The sequence below is a fragment of the Cydia pomonella genome, chromosome 10 (genome assembly GCF_033807575.1).
Source record: "Cydia pomonella isolate Wapato2018A chromosome 10, ilCydPomo1, whole genome shotgun sequence".
In the NCBI taxonomy this organism is placed as follows: domain Eukaryota; kingdom Metazoa; phylum Arthropoda; class Insecta; order Lepidoptera; family Tortricidae; genus Cydia; species Cydia pomonella.
In genome coordinates, this window is record NC_084712.1 from 160,407 (window position 1) to 182,916 (window position 22,510).

Sequence of the window (22,510 nt, forward strand, 5' to 3'; positions counted from 1 at the left end):
TCACCAACCTTAATTTATTTTGTAGGTATGTCATTATTTTCGTTTTTATCATTGTAATAAACCTGAAACGTCGTCTACGATGCATGACAATTGACAAATGATAACATCGTTGGAAATTGACAGTTTTTAATACATACCGGTCTTTAATCTTACAGAGTATGAACGGGTGGGGTAAGGTGATTCTGATTTCGGTGGCAAAACGGATTTATTAAGACTGCTAAGAGCGTATTGTTCATAAAGGAGACAAGATTCAAAACCGCAACTACTGTTGCTAAATGGTAATTTCATTCTATCACAAATTGGTGTAAAAGTACTTTTTAGGGTTCCGTAGCCAAATGGCAAAAAACGGAACCCTTATAGATTCGTCATGTCCGTCTGTCTGTCCGATTATGTCACAGCCACTTTTTTCCGAAACTATATGAGCTATACTGTTCAAACTTAGTAAGTGGATGTTGTAATAGTTGTGGATGAGCTCTGGATATGGAGAAGATCTGATTCTATTATTGTTAAAGACCGTTTCCATAGAAGGAAACGTGTTTCTATGGAGTGATCCAGAACTCACCAAACTTCACTACTGAAAAGTTCACAAATACCTTCGGCTAACTACAATCATAGATAGGGTCGCGGTTCAGGCCACTATGGAGTGAGAATAGGTATCCAAAAATTTAAGGTAGGACGCCAGGATACTATCCTCATCAAGCGCATGACATATCCAAATGAAAATCCCAAATTTATTTAATACACACCTTTATTCCTTAAATATATATGACCCGCTACGGTCAACACGAGTTATTTATTAGTAAATAAGTAATACTAAATACTTCTTAGTGACACCACTATTTCTTGAAATTTACACTAAATACATCATAGACATCTCTGTGTCTACGGACAACAATATCAAAATTTGTCTTCCTAACATAACACTGTCTAAAGTAAAAGTTATGCCCCAACCTCCGGGGATGTTTAGCAGTAAGCAATTGCTCACAGGGATTACAGGTTACCTGTTCAGCATAAAGGGTCCATATTTAACTAAAGGTATATCATAAAAGTCTTAACTTCACGGACACTGCCAAGAAGAACGCTGCCACCGGATGGCACATCCTTAGAGTAACCAGGGTCCAGGAAAAACCAGGGTCCAGGAGAACCAGGGTCCAGAAAAAACCAGGGTCCAGAAAAAACCCTAAGAACAAAGAAAATGTTCTAGGTTAAAAAAATTATGTTTTAACACGTTTAGTTTTATAGAAAAATTATATTTTAAACTGAGGCACAGCGCGATTTAAATTACGGCAATGAAGCGATTAAATGACTTACCGGGGTTTATGCCGGGTCCATTATTTCCTATACCAACGACGGCGCCTGCAGACCGCGTGGCAAGACGAAGAGGTGGTTGACGTTACATTAGGTTTTGCTGGAAAATCCACATAAAACACTATATTAACCCATTTGCGAAAGGACACACTACCTCCGCCTTTCCTTCTTTATATATTTAAAAAGTGTGGAAACTCACCAAGTTATGTTAAATTGAAGGGAAAAGATTAGCAGCCGCCATTTTAGGTAGGCTCTAAGACGCTAAATTATGCACATTTTGGGACGAGCTGTAACAAAATTACATTAACGATTACTAACTTGAATTTACCACAGTTTTAGGAAATAAAACCTTCAAGTAGGTTACATACCCCTAAGATTGATTGTCCAAAGATTTTCTAAGATCCTTCACATCCTGAAGATCGATCGAACAATGATTTATCAAAATTCCAATCCGAGAAACCACAGACAAACTGATGAATGAAAAACTTCCCATTCAAGGGATACCACGACTGACCGGTTTGACTCTCGGAATAATTCGAAACATCAACAATAAAAAGAGTTACTCATTTTGGGAAGCTAATAATATGGACTTTATTAATAATTGGAAATTATAAAAAGATAAAAGAACCACAATTATATGTTTATTGTCGTACAACAAGTGTGACCGACCGTCTGTTACGGAACCATGGACAAAAAAAACCAAATGACATTGACAGCCGTCAGTGTCTACCGCTGAAATAAACAACTGCTCGGTTTTATCGAAATCATACTGTTAATACGTGGTATTTATATGTTTTAAAATGTATTTCAATTGTGAAATGGATATACCCCAACGAAAGCAAAGTGCCTGTGTCCTAGCACAACGCAGGAACACGACATGGATGCGCAAAATGCAACGGAGTGAACGCACAGACTGACCTACCGCTCCGGTAAGTTTTGTCCACTCAATATAGCTAAAAGCGTATATGTAAAGTTGAAAATATCACTACAGGTCTCAGTTCTTGACTGACCCACTATGACATCCGTGTCGAAGACATTTCAACTACCAAATCTTACCAAAACAAACATACCATTTTCTAACCTATAAAGTACCTATATAATATGCTACTCAGCTGTTTATAACACTGGGTGGATACCCCAAAGTGTTACAATGTATTCTATGAACCGCATTAAGATGTTCACACAAAAATAGAAAAAAAACAATAAATTTTGGGGGTTCTCCATACTTAGAACTGAAGCTCAAAAAATCTTTTTTCATCAAACCCATACGTGTGGGGTATCTATGAATAGGTCTTCAAAAATGATATTGAGGTTTCTAATATCATTTTTTTCTAAAATGAATAGTTTGCGCGAGAGACACTTCCAAAGTGGTAAAATGTGTGTCTCCCCCCCATAACTTCTAAAATAAAAGAATAAAAAATCTAAAAAAAATATATGATATACATTGCCATGCAAACTTCCACCGAAAATTGGTTTGAACGAGATCTAGTCAGTAGTTTTTTTAATAAGTCATAAAATAATTTTTTTTTTCATCAAACCCATACGTGTGGCGTATCTACGGATAGGTCTTCAAAAATGATATTGAGGTTTCTAATATCATTTTTTTCTAAACTGAATAGTTTGCGCGAGAGACACTTCCAAGGTGCTAAAATGTGTGTCCAAAGTGGTAAAATGTTGAACAAGATCTAGTAAGTAGATTTTTTTTTAATACGTCATAAATGGTACGGAACCCTTCATGCGCGAGTCCGACTCGCACTTGGCCGCTTTTTATACTAATTGACGGGTATAAAAGCAAAACCGCCTGTGTACATATTATGAACATAGGTATTTTTGCATATATGTCCTTCAATTTGTGACATACCCACATCCTTGATATATGAACACAGGCTTATACCCCGTCAATGTTTATATACCCGTCTAATCTTGTTGCAGTGACAAAATATGACGTCATCATTTATTTCAAATTTCTATAAAAATATCACGTTTATAATCACACTCTCTCACTTTTTACACGGATTGTACCTGTCTACGGCTATCAATTTAAGTTTCAACCAGAAATTTCACTGTTGACAGTTGACACATCATATCCATACCTATGTAATTCCCGTAATTCATATGCATAAATAATTCGTATTTATGCAAATAAATGACATGTTAGAACTATTTTTATTTAATAAGTTACACTGTATTTAATTTATGGGAAGATTGTAACTAGAATAAGCAAATATTTGAATTAGTTTAAGCTTGAATTCTATGCGCATTCATAAGTTCATAACGCTCCACTAGTCGCTTGGCGCTAATGATGGCGTGATTTTAAAGATGGCGATGAGTGAAATCATGTTATCCCTTTCTAACATAATGAAACAGCTGCGTTCGTGATTACCCAGCGTTCGTTTTTACTCGAGTCTCCACTAACCGTTTGTTAAAAAAAATACTATCGGAAATAGACCTCCTGAATTAACCTTTAAAATCCCAGTCTTCTCAGAAACATCTCTGGAGATCCACTGGCGGATAACACATTTTTAGGGTTCCGTACCCTAAGGGTCAAACGGGATCCTATTACTGAGACTTCCCCGTCCGTCCGTCCGTCCGTCCGTCTGTCACATGGCTGTATCTCATGAACCGTGATAGTATTTCTGTTGCCGCTATAACAACAAATACTAAAAACAGAATAAAATAAATATTTAAGGGGGGCATACAACAAACATATTTTTTTTGCCGTTTTTATAAATAATGTTACGGAACCCTTCGTGCGCGAGTCCGACTCGCACTTGCCCGGTTTTGGAAAGTTACTTTCATAAAAATAATCCTGAATTTAATCGTAAACATCGTGTCTTATTCTCGTCAACTTAGCGTTTGAGCGCTTAATTACCCTGTGTATAAATCATGCGCCTGAAGCCGTCAGCGCCGATCACCGTGAACATGTTACAACCGCTTGGCGCAACATTGTTGCGCGTAATGTCCATAACCAACTTGTAATGTAAAGCCAGGGATACACTAGGCGACAAATGGCCCGACATTGCCGGACTTCGCTCATGTTTTTTTTTACTACGTCGGTGGCAAACAAGCATACGACGCGCCTGATGATAAGCAGTCTCCGTTACAGGTATGTTGCCGACTCTAACACTCCGCACCCTCGTTGAGCTCTGGCAACCTTACTCACCGGCAAGAAACACAACACTATGAGTAGGGTCTAGTGTTACTTGGCTGCGGTTTTATGTAAGGTGTAGGTACTTCTCCAGTTGGGCTCTGCTCTAGATCTGGAATGACATCCGCTGTGCCGTGCCCTACCACACAAAGCGAGATGACATGTCAGGCAACATCGCGCGACACTGGTCGCCAGTTTGTGTCATAAGGCCCAGTGCGCACGATGTCGCTAACGGCTCGGCCCGTGCACTGATTGTTGCTATGCTCGAATTGTATCGATGCATTAACACTAGTTACAACGCATTAGTAGTAGTAGTAGTTAACATATTTTTTTTGTTTTGTTTTGTTTGTTTTATGTTAACCTGTTTATGTGCAATAAAGTAACATACACACACACACACACACACACACACACACACACACACACACACACACACACACACACACACACACGCACGCACGCACGCACGCACGCACGCACGCACGCACGTATACATACATTAGCCTACTGAAATTATTTACCGACTTCGAAAAAAGGAGGAGGTTATCAATTCGACCGTATTATAATTTATTGTTCAAGGCTAGGTTTACACGGCGTTATTTTTTCCAGTATACCATACCATACATACATACATACATTTCCTGTATACATATATGGGATTTTATCGAATAGCGTGGTGACTTCCAATCATCAACTTGGAAAATTATTTTTTATAATTTTCGCTTTTTAACTGATATTTGTTTAGATATCGAGGTCATTTGACACTGGCGTCCAACTTGACTCGCCCTTGCGAAGCCGACCACAATACGTAGAGGAGCTATAAATAAGCGTCCTTGCAGCCAGCATGATACACGCGCTTTGTTAGGGCTTTACCAAGTCGTAGGTACGTGGAAAATTTAAGGGAAAGATAATAGGAAGGGTATTTTACGAGTAATACTCGTATGTGGGCGACGGAAGAAACTCGGATCGGGAGCTTGATTCAGATTGAACAATGTGATGGTTTTGAACTCGTTTTAAAAATAAAAATAAATAATACAATAAAAAAATGTTTATTCTATATAAGAATTACTTATACAGTTGTAAGTTCTGGCACCTCTTTTTAAGTAACAAATACCTGTGTTAAGAGGCACCGCTCTTCCGTAATTTATTAGTAATGGACCAACTTTTTTTTATTAAAATAGAAATTAAAAGATATAAAACTGACACATCAGAGAATAACAAAAGTAAATACTTATAGTTTAATTTAACCTAATGACGACGACCGGTTTGGCCTAGTGGGTAGTGACCCTGCCTACAAAGCTGATGGTCCCGGGTTCAAATCCTGGTAAGGGCATTTATTCGTGTGATGAGCATGGATATTTGTTCCCGAGTCATGGGCGTTTTCTAGGTATTTAAGTATTTATAAATATTTATATATTAAATATATCGTTGTCTAAGTACCCTCAACACAAGCCTTATTGAGCTTACTGTGGGACTTACTCAATTTGTGTAATAATGTCCTATAATATTTATTTATTATTATTTATTTATAATGAGAAGATGGACTTGCAAGTCCATATGAGTGTGTGTATTTGTGTGTGTTTATAGTCCTAAAATAATTTGAATTTAGTTTTCTGTATCATAATAACTCTTACATTGATACAGTACAATTGGCCTGCATCTCACGCACAACTTTTACTTCATTTCGCATGTACCAATAAATGTGAGCGATCTTCAAGATGTTAAAATGACTACCCTGATTCCAATTTTAATATAGGTACGTAAAAAATGAGATCAAGATACGACATGGATCGGATCTGGTGTCAAAAGTGACGATTTGAAGAAACGTCACTTTTGACACTGACAGATCCGATCCATATCGTATCCAGATCTTATTTTTAATTAGGTATATTAATATTAGAATCAGGCCGAAAGAACAAAAGAAACTTTACCGAATAAAGAAAATAATTTCTGTGTATTATAATTTCTAGCAACAAAAACGAATATCAGCCACAAATACCGAGTGGGGCCTGAAACACAAGCAAAAACTTGAAACATAATATATTGAATTGAATTGTACTTCTTAAACGGTGACACTTCTGTTCAATTAACTTTTAAAAATTATGAAGTATTTAGACTTCCTATTTTTCATACAAAGTGAATATTATCTTGTAATTTACGTTGCTTGTCAGGCCTTAAACATAACAGAATTGCAATACATTGCGTCGTAGAATAAACTTTAAAATGTGATAAAACTTTTAAAATAACTTGTGTGTGAAAATCACAACACAAGTTATTTTTAAAAGTCGCTGAACAAATGTTGGTCAGTATGAGTGAGCCTGCAGTTTAAGTTTTCTCTCGTATTACAGACCACACTCGGTATAATTATCAATTAGATGTTACTTGAATTTTCATATCAAATTCATATTAATTCTGAATGTCGTTTTAAAATGAGATCTTCTCCATTGTATGGCGGCGGCTAAGTTCGTGTGACTAAATATTAATATACAAGTGGATCAAGGAGGATACGGGAATGCAATTGTAGGTCCCGTACTCAAACTGACATCGAGTCAGACAGCGCCAGTAATATTCGGGCATCCAATCAACTACTGCATTCAATTAATATAGCGAGGAGCCTTTATCCGTCCACGTAATCCTTCACCTTCATTTTGATAGTACAGTCAGCATCAATAGCACTGTAGACTACTGTGTACTGTGTGGTTGACTGGTAGATAATGACTCTAGGCATTAAGTCCGCCATTAGTATTTTTTTGTAATTTGTGCAATAAAGTTGAAATAAATAAATAATAGCTATTGAAACAGCTCGGCCAAAGTATCTGCCATCCTGGAATACTTTTCCGAATAGAAATAAATGGCAGTTTGCGTTAAAAAGTAGCTGTTAGACTCTTATTGTTCTATATATGGGAACATGATAATATCAATATCTCTTTTTGTTCAGCTGTTAGCTGTTTGGTAGGAATATTGACGGCTAGTCTGATCTGCTACTTTTAATGTAGGTACTGTGAAATGAAATTTTGATGAGGGAAATCGTTGATAAGAAAAAAATACTTCCTTTAAACCCCAAAGCATACTCCAAATCACAATAAAGACAAAAACAATCGCAAAGCTAAACTTTATTGTAAAATGGAATCAGCGAGACACAGAACACATCCGTTGAATCTGAAATACCATAAAATTAAAAAAAAATTCGATAACAGATTTATTCGTAGATTTTTTATTCCTCTTTCAACTTTATACGAGATTAAATGCTAGTTGTTACTTAGGTCATACAGAAAGGTCTGGAATTTTTAAAATTTAAAAAATCTTTAAAAAATCCATGACTTATAATTTTCATACAGCATTCCTAAAATACAAATCTTCACCGAAAAATTGTATCTAAAAATAGACAGTAAGTTAAATTTTGCACAAATCAGGTCACGCAATGAAAATGTTTTCATTGCGTGACCTCTAAATGGCTCATTCCAGAAACTTTCAGTATTACCCACGTAACTTAAGTAGGAACAGCGATACAAAATATTATAAAATCTACTTTTACAAAAATCGTAACCTAAATTAAACTGAATACCAAACTAACTAACTAGCATAAGAACTATTCAAAAAATACGGCCCACGCCTCCCCTAGATGCAAAGGAGCCCATCACGCTACGGATTTGTATATATTTCAAATGCTGACTAATCCCAATAAGTTTCCTCTAGTTTACGTTAGGCAGTTGATGGTGATTTCGAACTAATTATTGCTTATTAACTCAAACGTTGAACTGTAGCGTATATAGCTTCAGTTAGTACCTAACGTTATAATACAGGCCGATGGCAGCATTGGCCTTGGCATTGGGAGGAGATTGCTGGAAGGAGGTCTTCTTGGCGTTCTACCATCCATAACGGTGTCAAAACATTCGAAGATAACCGCCTCACTAGCCTAGACATGAAACGCCAGTTACGGAAAGAGAGACCTAAGCCCTCCTACGTGTACACGTTCAACGCAGCTGGCCAACTTTATTGTCACGCGTGCAATAGAGTATTTAAGAGCAAGTTCGGCCTGGCCAGCCACATTAGGGCTCATGCTAGACAACGTCCATAATGTGTTTATTTGGGGTCGCCGTCATCGAAAACGATGAGGAGGACTATATATATATATATATATATATAATACAGGCAGTCAAGAAACGATCAAAAGGTTACGAGAATTATTTAAACTCCGACTACAACACTTCACAGGCTCCAGAAGTTCCGTATTATATTACCGATGGGGAATTTCTTCCTACACTTAGGTAACTTGTTAATAATCCTTGAGAATGTTTTCAGACGGTGTACCTTTTACTTAAATAGTTTTCTGCCAACTTAGGAACGAGGCGTAGGGTGTCACTGTAGTGTGTGGCCTAAACAGTGAGAGTATTGCGAATGTAAGAATTATACATACCTAAGGGCAATGTGGGGAAGACCGCCTGTAAGTTTTTTCGTCACGTTTAACTCCTGTGTTCGTACACACTACATTTACAGAAGGTGGGTAGATCAGAAGGAGCGAAGCTTTTCTTTCTGACTGTGTTTAGGCAAAGTACGTATACAATGAAGAGAGTACTAGCCCTACGTTAGTCTTATCTGAAAAAACATGACTAAGTATTTATTTATTTAATCTTTATTGCACATAAGAAAACACACTGTACAATAGGCGAACTTAATGCCGTAAGGCATTCTCTACAAGTATAAACTTACAAAATACTTCTTAAGGGTACTTTCAATTAACAATTTAGGTACCTAAAAGTATCGTTATTTATGGAATAGGGAGTTAATTATCAGATTGGGAATCGTCCGACAAATCCATTTAAAAACAAATTTTAGTTAGGTACTTATCGTTCAAGTATAATAAAAAACCTACCTGAAATGTAAAATGCTCTAGTGCAGAAACGTATCACTTTCTGCATATTTCTTAGAACAAGAATGGCTCACTTTCAGAGCATGAGAAATTAAAACTAAGTATATTTTTTATAGTATTTCTTACCCTAGGTACCCTTAGTAATTTCAATTAGTTTTTTGAATGGGGAGTTAAATAACCAATTGGAAATTGTACAACAAATCTATTTAAAACCAAACAGCTTATCGTAAAAAAACGTACTTGGAAAGTAACACGCCCTACAGAGCAGAACCGTATCAACTATCTGCACACTTCACAGATAAACAATGATGATGATCGGTCGTGGGACTCGTGAGCAAGGGCTTTTTTCCAAGAATGCGCTGCTATCTCTTCCAGATAGTTGGTCCACATTGTTGAAGGCCTGTTCAAGATGCCGAACCTTTCTGTCCCATTTTGAGTCGCACCGTGTTGATCTACTTTTATTAAAAGCAAAATAGCAAAAAAGCAAATAGTTTGCTGATTACAGCATCATTATTCATACCCGCCTATTTCCCTGCCTTGCGCCAAGCGGTCGTCGTAGCCAGCAACTCGGGAATGTCATTACGCGGAGCTCCGCTGTGTGAACACGAGTCAGAACTTAGACACCTGTAAGTACGAGGAGAGCGGGGTAAAACGGGGCCGGGGCAGGACGGGACATATTTAGTGTTATAACCTGAAATAGATGTCATATGCTAAAGAAAAAGGGACTAAGCCCTCCTGTGGCGAAGGCCGGATTTGAACCGGCGTCATCAGCTATTGCGGGTTACGCTCTGGACCTCTAGGCTATCCCGTCACAGTCACAGCAGTACCCGTCCCACTCGACTATGTGCCATCTTGGAAAGACTGGGTATTTTTGACCAACCAAGAGTGTGACTAATTTCAAATTCAATTCAATTCAATAATTGATTTCAGAAAATAATTCCATATAAAATTACATTCAAAATAAAAAAAAACTAAAATAAAAATATAAATTAAGATGAAAATTAAATAGGTTAGTAACAATGGGTAAATTCTTAAGAAACATTGTTAGTAAATAAATTGGTAAAATTAATTAAAATTACAATCCATTTAACTTAAAAAAAAACGGGTTGCACTCCGGTGCAGTGCCGGCAGAAGTGAAAACATGAATATTAACGTTGTGCATTTTTGATATTTTGAAATGGTTAGGGAATAATTTTGCAAGAACGTTTATGTGGTAAAATACAATATTTAATAGTTTTATAATAGTTTTTCGATCCGGTCACGTGTCTGTCTTACGAATTTTTCAATCTGACGAATCTGTCGGTCACGTGACCTGTCTCGAGTTTAACATTTTTTTCCCATCACAAAAAGTGCACAGCGCCGCTAAAGAAGTTTTCACTTCAAAAATATATTTAGCCACTCCACTGTGTTATGGAGCTGAAGCCATCGCCGCAGTATCGTGGAGTCCCACATCTCGGCTTGCGCCTGTAGGATGATGTTCTTGGAGCCGCGCACACGTCTCATCATCGAGGCGGCCCGCTTCCTGATTACGGCGTAAAAGCCATCAATTTGCCGCTCCGCAAACATCGCGGAGGTGCTGCAATGTCATGGCAGCCCCAACAGCACCCTACGCATCATTGTACTGGACGCGCAGGGAGATACAAATCAAAATATTTGATAAAATAATTTGACTAAACTTACGTATGTATTGGATTTAATTTTACTCCATTTAATGTATGGCGGAGATGACGTTGACGATGAAAACTGGAGGCTTTATTATGTCGAAGTACCAATAATAATACTATTCCCAATTTTTTTATAATGTGCTGATATTGCCTTTTGAACTTAGCTCCTTATTAAATAGTAATGTGCTTAATTTTCAATAGCGAGTCGATTACAATAGTCAAATGGTTTAACGAAATATAGAACTTTATGTCAGCCGAATCGGCTTCTATACAAATCATACTCCCATAAGTAGAGGAGATACAAAAATACCGGTGTCTTATTTAACTTTTTTTTTTCATTTTACAAGTGTATGGTTTTCAGATTTTTTCCTGTGTTATGTACCTACTGTAATTGTACCGTAAGACGATAGTACTTGCCAAATTTTATAGTTCTAGGTCAACGGAAAGTAGGTACCCTATAAATTTTGATTCCCTTGGGAGTGTCCAAATATACGTTTTTGCGGCATAAACGGCCGTCTCTTTTTTTACGTTCACTTAGCAGTTTGATTTTTTCACAGCTTCAAGGGACTGTAGACTTGATTATATAGTTATAATTTCAACTCGATACCTCCACGCGTTTCCGAGAGAAGGTCTTGATATACAGACAGACGGACGGACAACAAAGTGATCTTATAAGGGTTCCGTTTTTTCCTTTCGAGGTACGAAACCTTAAATAAAAACATGGCGTATAATTTTCATGAATTCCGCTTTTTCCTCTCCCTTACGCCATCAGCCGTCATAGCTAATAATTCAGGAATGTCATTACCCGGAGCTTCGCTTTGTGAACATGAGCCCTTATTACCCTCCCTTACTCTTACCTTTAAAGAGGAGAACAGAGCAAGACAGGACGTCTTTGGCGCTTTGTGAACACGACTTAAAACTTACAACTAAAGAGGAGAGCGGAGCAAGACGGGACGTGTTAGTGCTGTGTGAATATGAAATAATTTATGCCCAAGCTGTAACGGTGACCTTCGCTTTCGCTTGATCAGTTACCGACCGCTGTATATCTCAATTTCCTTGGTAATATGTGTGACGTTCGCTGCCGCATTACTGCCGCGATAATAGAGTCAGACCAATCTAAGTTGGCAGTGATTTTAATAGCCCAGACAGTCCAAGTGTTATTTTAAACGTCAAACTTCTATATTAAATTATGACGTTTACTTAACACTTGACCCTTTTGGTCTATCAAAATTGCTGCCAACTTAGCTTGGTCTGACTATAACGTTCATTCCACGAGTCATATCGAGGAAATTGACAGATGCAGCATCAACGTCGCTGCAGTAATATCGCAACAGTAGTACTGCTAGAGCCTCATACACCAATTGTATTATGTTAGTTGCTTGATTTAATGATAACTCACAATATTGCCGAAAGTAAACACTTTATTGATACGAAAATACTTTAACTATAAAAGCGCGATATTGTGTATGATAGTGTTAACGAGGACACGCGTGATGGGTGCTAATTATGAACGTGAACTGACTCGTATTTTTGCTTTACGTAATTGTAAGTCTTTTCGCTGAGATGACAATAGGCGGTATGAAGACCGTACAAGTAATTCTGCTGTAGTTAACATCCGAATGTACTCTTAAGACACACGTCGGAACATCGTTAGGAAGGTAATGGCGAGATTATTTTGCCTACTCATCTCGTTTAGTCCTGGTTTCCCCTACATCTAGCCACTTGTTGCGGAGCAACAATAAAATGATAGAAGCAAACTTTAAATAGTTTAAATGCGATTATCTTATACCGCTGAACAAAATGTTTGCTTTTTAGAGCTTTCCCCACAAGTAACAAAACTAGTGGATTTATTAGCTTTTGTGAATTCTTAATGTCCAAATAAGATTTATTTCAGATGGGTCTTGGGTTCGAATTTAGCCTGATTTATGGGTGCTTTCTATGTGGGTGTTGTAAGTTTATCTGTTTAAGCATGTATATTGCAAAGTATACTTATGTATTGTTTGTACCTTTGTTTAGTTACTACTAAGTCTATACTAAGTACGTAGAACTATGCATAGTATGTAGTATATATTAAATACCACGCGTTCTTGGAAAAAATACCACTCGTGCAGATATAAAAATGCGTGAGTGTCGTGGAACACTTGGTTGGAACGAAGTATATTATTATTGATAAAATTATTATATTACTCATTAACAAATACAAAAAATATATATTAATCGACAAAATAATCATTATCGAATTTGCTTACAGAATTTCACAAATCAGTTCAGAAATACGAAAATCTTACACTTTTCTCGCCTAGCCGAGCCAACCGTCCGATAAGGAACTTCGTTCCAAAAATACAAATCACGAATACCATACCAACCAGTCATGTATATAAAGGTACCATTCGAATTCTGACTATACACTTACTATTACTGCTGCAGTATTGCAGCGCGACATTACTGCGACTGCAATAGTGCCGCAAATGTCAAAATCATTGTTTTTGTCCGGATCTGAACGGTACCTTAAAGTAAAATTATACGAAGTTATATATTATAAAAAATGGAAATTCCAATGATCGCAGACGGACAGCGAGATTTCCCAGGCGTCGGGGTCACCCTTTAATTTTTATAACAAGTGAGCAAAACTGCTGTTTCTTGCAAATATTGGGGTTCGAAGATCATCTCCCATAGATTCTGCATTGTGAAGTTTAAAATATTTAATGAAGACTGGCGTGCGTCAAATAAAATATGAACTCACTAAATGTCATTCTTATAAATTATTATCATTTTTTTTAATGTAATAGGCTGCAAACGAGCAGACGAGCCGCATGATGGGAAGCAGTCATCGCCGCCCATGGACATAAGCAACATCGGAGGAGCCACTTATGCGTTGCCAACCTTTGAGAACCCTAAAAACCTGCTTCTTGATGAACCCCATGTCATAGCGCAAGGGAAACAGCTCAGAAGGTAGCTCATTCCACAACTTGCACGTTCTGGGAAAAAACGAGCGAGATGCCCGCTTGTTCTTGGTTTGCCAAGTGTCGAGAAAGTGAGGATGAACTTTGTTTCTTTGGCGGGAGGTGCGGTGATAAAAACGTGACGGTGGCACCAATTCAGAAAGTTCTTCAGAACATTCCCCATTGTACAGACGGTAGAACAGGCATAGAGAGCCAACGTCCCTCCGAAGACTGAGAGGTTCCAAACCGACTCTGAGATCGGGGTCACCAACTATATATCATAATCATAATCATTATTACATAAATAAGTTTAGAGCCGACCCGGTGCGGTACCTAAAAACATACACTCTTATTCAAAAAACTTAGCAAACACTTACGAACCTCTGTTAGTTTTTGTCTGTTTCTAACAAACGCAAATTTTAGAATGACAGATAAGCTTGCGACGATATCGCTGCGCGATCGCGTCGAACAGCGGCGAACTCGATGCGCGCTCGCCACGGTTTTAACTGGCTCGCTAATCGTTAGTGTGATAGGGCCCTAAATTATGTCAGTTGCCCATGCGTCTCGTTCGTGTCAATAAATGTACGGACAAATACGAGCGAAATAAACGCGCGACTCATCATTCATTTTGATCTCACAAAGTATCTAAGTTTGAATTGGCCTCAGTTTCATTGTTCCAAACTTTGCAAAAAGTAACAAGTAGAACTATCATTTCATCGTCTTTCTTTTGGAAAACCAAGCTTAATATGAGGCTTACACTATGCTCCATACAGTATGTCTGATCGGTCTGCGGACCGAAACGAATTATTTATCGCGAGCATAAATGACAGATACACTGCGCTACAAAGCCTCGCAACTAAAATATAGCTTATGTGGTGTCGTCTTTTATTAGTTTTAGAACGCTCGATCTAGTGTAAGAGATCTTGAGACTGAAACAACGCTGCCAGAATTATTTATCGCGAGCATGGATAGAAGCACTGCGCCACAAAGGCTTCTAACTACGGAAACAACTTGGTTTGGTTGTACGCAAATTAATAGCACGGTCGCCATATATGGCATGATTGGGAGATTGATTTATACGCACGAAAAATATAATAACTAACGAGGTTCGGTTCTTAAGCTTGCCTACTTTCGATATTGTCATAGGTGTGAATGCTTTCAAATTTTGCGTTCAAGTTCGCTAGCTAATACCATACCGGGTGTTTCCTGTAACAGGAGCAATAAATTAAACTGCAGGCTGTACTCCTGAAACTGACCAACATTTGTTCAACAACTTTGAAAAATAACTTATATTTTGATTTTAATTACACATTGAAGTTAATTCTAAGACGCAATGTATTGCGAATTTTGTTATTTTTAAAGCGTGACAAGCAACGTCAAACACACTGATGTCAGCGTACATTGAAAATAATATTACATTTGTATGAAAAAGTTGAAATCTAAAGATTTCATAATTTTTAAAAGTTGTTAATCAAAAGTTATATCGTTTTAGGAGTACAATATATGGTTTAATTATTTGCTCGTGTTACAGGAAACACCCGGTATACAGAACGGCAAGTTCATATTGAACATATGTAAGAAAAATAAAAAATAAAAATAAAGGTGGGGGCCTTCTTTGGCGCAGTTACTTTATACGCAGACATGCAAGAGTTACACACACTATACACAGACATGCAAGAGATACACACACTACACACAGACATGCAAGAGATACACACACTACACACAGACATGCAAGAGATTCGATATAGGGGAAAAAAAGTGCACCGCATTCTTTTTTTGCTTACATCGAAGAGTTATTGATGGTAAAAGAAATGCTAAGTTAAGAAAGTAATTTAAGGACGCTGCCAACCTGAGCAGAATAGCAAAAGATAGAAATAAGTTCCGAGAGATGGTCGCCGACGTCAGATGATGACATGGCACAACAAGAAGAAGAAGAAGTTAAGAAAGTATCGTGTTCTCTAGTCTGACAGCTGAAATCGATGTCATGTATATTCTGGTCATTAAATTGTTAAACATCAGCTTTTGACGGTCAGAGTTACCGCATAATGTACAGTCAAGTGTAAAAATATGAGTGCACACATCTTTCTCAAAAATATGCTCTTATGTCGGCGACTTAAAAACTATGAGACATATTTTTGAGTAAGTTGTAACATACATATTTTTAGACTCGGCTGTACATAGCCGTCTAAAAATTTGAAGCACGAATTCGTTTTAAACAAACTGAATATAATCAACATTCGTTATAAGATTTACAAGAGTAAGCCAAAACTCAAAACCTTTTCAGTTGTGCATTTTGCACAACGATGCACTGCATCCTAGACGTTAACAATGTTCTCAAAACACTGTCTCTACGGTATTATTATATTAAATTATACACTTCCTTCTAACGAGACAAAGTTTTATCTGAATATGAAGCTTATGCGAGATGAACCTTTATCGAAGTGAAAGCTCAAAGTCACGGCACTCGTATTAATCTTGCCATTTACTTAATGCACACTTAAAAATACGGTTTATCCATTTATAATAGCGTCTTGATTGTTGATTTGAAATGTTCAAAATGATGGTGAAGCAGTGATATTGATAGGACAAATGGCCGTCGGGCAAATATAGCAAGTATGCAGCATTAAAAGTACATACTAACACTATATTATCCCATATATTTTATCCATGAGACCATAAGTAAGGTCTGGCGGCTCTGGGATCTTGGACCATAATTGCAAACTGCATTTTAATTAGTTTTGGCGCTACAAATGTTACCAACGGCCCATTCGTCGAACTTTAAGTTACGTCAAACATTTGTTAAATATACGATATGCCGAGAGTCTACAGTGACGTTTCTTCAAACAAATGATTATAGATCACCAAAAAAAATAATCGTAAAATTGCCAGACACGGGAGATTTCCTGATGTGTTTGATGTCGGTGCCAAACCAAATAGATCTCCCGCTACACTCGACGTCTGCCCGTACGTGACTGCTCGTTTGGGTTGTATCACTCAGCACGGGCCTCCCCTCCATACTCGAGCGTTTTTTGAAGTCGGTGAAAATAAGTATCTTTGATGAAGAAAGTGAAATATTTTAACACTTACACTAAAAAATAATAGGTACGTACTATAGCCTGCTCTTAGTTTAAACGCGACCCAGTGTTATCTTTTTAAAATTGTACACCCATAAATTAGACAAGGTTGCAAAATAATAGCGTAAAAAAAGGAAAAGTAAAGTGCGAAAAACAAGATGGCGGCACAAGTGCAGCATTAGTCGCGTAGACTATTGTTCCAAACGCTCGCAGAGTTTGTTTTATATTAATCTGATTATTTAATATTTACTTTTAATACAGCCATAACAGTTAAGTAAAAAGTATACATTATTAGCATTTGCGTCAAATCCGGTAGTTCCTTTTTCGCAGTTTTATTTATGATGCTGGTCCAATGAATTATCAAAGTTTGTGACCTCGAGCGCCGAACGAAACTTTGACAAAAATCGAGGAAACCGCAAAAATCTCGTGTTTTTTTTAAAGATTTGGGCGATCTTGATTTTTGACCTTGATCTTGAGTTTATTTTAGTCCCTATGTCCGTGATTTTTTCAATAACAAGTTAGTCAAAAACTCGGGATTCGAATCGATACATTCCCTTGACAATTGCTAATTAATTTTATGGCAGCCGTATTGTGACCAAAAAAAGCACTACGAATTTAAAAAAAATCTCCGTTTTCTGAACCTGCTGCACCTTAAGCAACATATAACACTTATAGAACCCTGGCTACCCCGACGTGTTCACTCGTCAAGCGATGGCGATGCCCGGCCAGGTGGTACATTAGAGGTGCGTGGCCACTTCCCGGCGATTTATGCCGGCTTATATTTTATTTGCACTACACTACCCTGTCTCCCATTTAAAAGCACGTAGAAACTACATTAAAAATGTCCATTTTATTCTTGGTCTGTTTTTCATTTATTTTGTTTTATTTAAAATTTATTAAATACTATGAAGGCCATTTTAAATTTGCATTCCAATGTCAAAATGCACAATTTTTTTGGCATTCAAAAGTATTTTCGCATATTGATACGAGTAACATTGACGTAAACAGGAGAAAGCCGAAAGGCAACAATTCACTGGTGGCGAGACCAACAGGAAGTGCAAATAAAATAGTTTTATTTTAATTGCATTGCACTTCGCAGCTCCTCCCAGCGTTATTGGTGCGGTCACAGATCACTTACAGGATATAGCACGCTTTTAAAATGCATTAGGCGCCTGTTGTTTACCTCTACTGTTTTCTTTTGTATTGTTTTCTTCTATTAAGGTGTGCCATAAAGAGTATTGTATTGTATTATAAGACTGGACTGGTCATCGGGGAGATTGTGTTTTCTAGCAAACAAATTCATTGCTGTATTATTCAGTATATTAAAGTGGTTTTCCTATTTATTTATCCATGTGATATAGTTTTGTATTACTTAATTTTGACTTTATTATTATTACTGAAAGGGGAAAACGTGGTCACCATTTTTCTTTCAGATAATTAAGCAAAAAATACGCAAAATAAAACTATGTGACAAAGACCCAAAGTTGAGGAATCACTGGATTAGCATAGTCGGTAATGTTGGTAGTAGTGACCCTGCATACGAAGCAGGAGGTAAACATTTGATCCTGGATTATAGATATAATTTATGTATCTATTTTGGAATTTAATTATGTATATTGTCATATTACAAACATTGGTTTATAATAATCTTTAATACCTACTGATTGAGGTGACATTCGGAATACGCCTGCAGCAGCATTGGGAAATGGGTGATGTCACCGTCATAAAAACGGGACCTATTCTTGAAAATTTCCTTTAATGTTTCACAGGCATTTCCTTCACCGGAAATAGACTGGCAGAAGATGATATCAATATATTCTATCATCTGCACGAGTATTTCGAACTACCCGCAATTGGTCTTGTTTATCACTTTGAATGACTAAGAGCAACAAAACACTGTAAGTTCGTATGTAGATAAGGTTGCTTTTATGTTGTTGATGTGATGACAGTTTCCCAGTGGCGATATTCCAGTAGACAAAGTTTATTGCATCGAGGCTCATCCCTACTATAATACTATAAATCCGTAAGTACGAGGGGCGTTCAATATATTCTCGGTATATGTATGAAAATGAAAGAGAACGATAAAGGTAATATTTTAATTTTTCAATTATATTCCTCTCCTATGTTTTTGCACTTAAAAGATCGGTCAATAAGTTTTTTAAGACCGTCATAAAAATATGTTTTATTTTTAGTGTCAAAATGCTCTTGCACTGCCGCCTTCAACGCTTCATCGTCAGAAAATCGATATCCTCGCAGATCTTTTTTAAGATTTGGGAACAAAAACAAGTCGCTTGGGGCTAAGTCTGGACTATATGGCGTGTGGGTTATAGTTTCAAATCCGGATTCTCGAGCCACAGCCTTGGCAATCTGAGCAGTATGGACAGGAGCATTGTCATGCAGAAGCAGAACACCCCTAGTTAACTTTCCCATCCTCTTTTCTTTAATTGCTTCCCTTAATTGGCGTAGAATATTAGCGTAGTACTGCCCCGTTATATTTACACCTTTATCTTTATAATCTATCAGCAATATACCCTCACAATCCCAGAATATCGTTGTCATGACCTTACCGGCTGAAGGTAGGGACTTAAACTTTTTGGGATGAGGTGTACTTTTACCTACCGGCAATTGTAGAAAAACAAGAGAACATATATTTTTTTTATTTTTTTTTTATTTAATGTCAATGTATGCCTGATAGTAGCCAGTATTAAATTAGTCACTAAAAAGGTCGGAAGGTATCAATACTGCGAATATATTGAACGCCCCTCGTACCTACTATCTCTTCACGCTTAATTAAACCACTGAACCGATATGAAATTGAAGATAATTTGGGTCCAGGAAAGGACATGGCATGATTTTAATCAATCATTATCATTCTGTAACCTGTAAATCTATGAAATGTACCCGGCTGGTTACATAATACCTAGGGATGTAGTAAAGGAAAGAAAACACAAGAGTTCACTTGATAGTTGTTTTATTTCTTCTTTCAAAACTCCTACATACCCTAAAAATTCAACTTCTAGCTCAGACTGCTAACGGTAGAGCTGTTGGTTCATTCATATCTGTATTCTTACACTATAGGATAAATCACCAACAAACTAGTTGTTTAATTAAATTTTATTCTGGTAAATATTATATGAAAAGTTACACCTAAGCATTAAATTTGGCAAGCAACACTGTCCATCAGACCTCAGTAAACCTTGATTATGATATTAAAATTATTCATTATAAATGTGACAAAAGCAAAAGGTTACCGATCTATGACAATGACAAAACTTGTTCTACGAGTAAACTATGAGCTTCTTAAGGGCTTCCTAAGGGATTTCTAAGGGTTTCCAAAGGATTTCCTAAGGATTTCCTAAGGTTTTCAAAGGTTTTCAAAGGGCCAACACATACCTGCTGCCACAGACGATGTTTATTCCTCCGAATTAACTCCTCTGCATTCCGCCTGACGAACAAGACAGACGACAGAAAAAGTCTGCTGCAGTCAAAATTAGCATTTGGGTTGGAACTCGTAACAATGGCCGTGAAGGCGTCCCGAACTGGACGAAGAGAAGACCCGTCTCTTACATCAGCCTGCCACGCTCAAGGGCACGCTCCTCTTTCCTCAGCAACTTGGCAAAGGAAAGCAACATTTGCCTCGACCTATTAAAATCTGGAAAGAATAAATTACTTAGTCTTCCGAATTTGGATTAAGCTGTTTTGCAATGAAAACACTGTGGGAATTGCTTACCCAGAAACCAAAATCTGAATCTCCGGAACTATATACTCGTATGGCGACAATAAATTTCCACGCTGAGTTTTATAAATATCTATTTTAATTTTGTAATAAATCAGTATTCTGACACAAACCAATGCCGTCTTTTCTTCTCCTTCTTTTTTTCCCTACATTTCAAATTTAGTGCTCTTTTCAGCCAGAACTGTGTGTTGTCAGTCAAATTGTGCTACCTTTTAAAACATGTAGGTTTCATTACCTAACGACACAATATCCAGAAAAAAATGCTGAAATACAACTATTTATATTTGTAACTAAACTAATTAAATTAAATCATGTTTCATATTTCTAAAAAAAAATATAACACTAAGAGAAATAAAAAGAAACAACGAAGTTATTACGCTAACACCACTAGATGGCGCTATGTGACAATTCCACGCAGGTGAAGTTGCAGGCACAGAAGCTTAGTCACATGCTTCGTAATGCAGTGTCTACCGGAGGTGGTCTAAAGTACGACCAGTGGAATTGTATCGACGTGGTCGCGAAATTGCCAATTTCCGCCAATTGATGTCAATTAATTACTTTCTTTCGTTATTTCGATCGTCCCCGAGCCAGTTGCAGTTACATAAGTGCAATTGGCTTGCGATCCGTATTTTCAACAAAATTTGTTAAAAATGTATTTGTTATGTATTTATTAAAAACTGAAATATCATATACGAAAATGTTATCATTAGTAGAAGGGGTGCACTAAAAGTTATTATTTATATTATATATAAGGTATAGTATTGTTTTATTATTATGTTTGAATACTTATTTATATAAACCTATTTACTAATATTTATATGTCACTCCCCAAGGCCTTGGCAGAATAACAGGGTTGCAATTTGCCTCGTTTGCGAATAGCAACAATAAGCTGAGACAGGGTCTTTTCCCTACTGCACACATTGCTGGACCCAAGTGTGTAATGTATCTGTTGTTCTCTCGTGACTCACTGAGAGAACGATTCAAGGAAATAGATATTCTCACAGTAGCTTCACAATACATACTAGATGTGATAATGTATACGCATAAGAATATAAAGTCCTTTAAGAAACTGTCCGATATCCATAGTTATAGTACGCGAAATAAACATAAGTTAGTAGTCTCCAAGTTTCGTCTACAGAAAGTTAAAAAATCGTTCATGGGAAACTGTGTAACATTTTATAACAAAGTACCCTTAGAGGCATGGAACCTGCCCTATACTTCATTCAAGCAATACGTCAAAAATGCACTTCTCAAAAAGGGATACTATAAAATAGATGACTACTTGGGAGACACGGAATCATGGCCAAGTATCCAGTCTCAAAAGCTGTAATAGTTTTGCGTGCAGTGTCCCGGAGAGGCATATGGCGCTGTTGTTTCTAGCTGTTCAACCTTATGTATTAATGTTTGTTATGTTTTAGTTATTTTGATGATGACATTGACATATTAAATACATAGTAGTTATGTATTCTGTAGAACTAGTTTTAAGATTGTTACCTTAACAGTCTCTTGACGTGAAATATGTATTTCATACAATTTTTTATTATTTTTTATTCTTTGACATTTGGAGAACCTTTACACCTCCAAATCTTATTATTGTGTATTATTATTTTTCTCAGACCGTGGGGACCTTATACATCTCCAAACTTAATGTATTAACCGTGGAGACTATACGTCTCTGTCATATTGTATAATATACTTGACTTGGTACATACTAGTTATGTACAGAATGTAGCATTATTTTATGAGACTGCTAGTTTAACAGTCC

General features: G+C 37.0%; 1 long non-coding RNA gene across 1 annotated transcript; it reads right to left on the reverse strand.

Annotated features, from left to right (window-relative positions):
- Positions 1 to 730: 730 nt before the first annotated feature.
- On the reverse strand, positions 731 to 2,466 carry LOC133521779 (uncharacterized). Its single transcript, XR_009799928.1, has 2 exons — positions 1,508 to 2,466; positions 731 to 1,408 (listed from the first exon to the last, which is right to left on the reverse strand). It is a non-coding gene; the product is annotated as an uncharacterized LOC133521779 (long non-coding RNA).
- Positions 2,467 to 22,510: the final 20,044 nt, after the last annotated feature.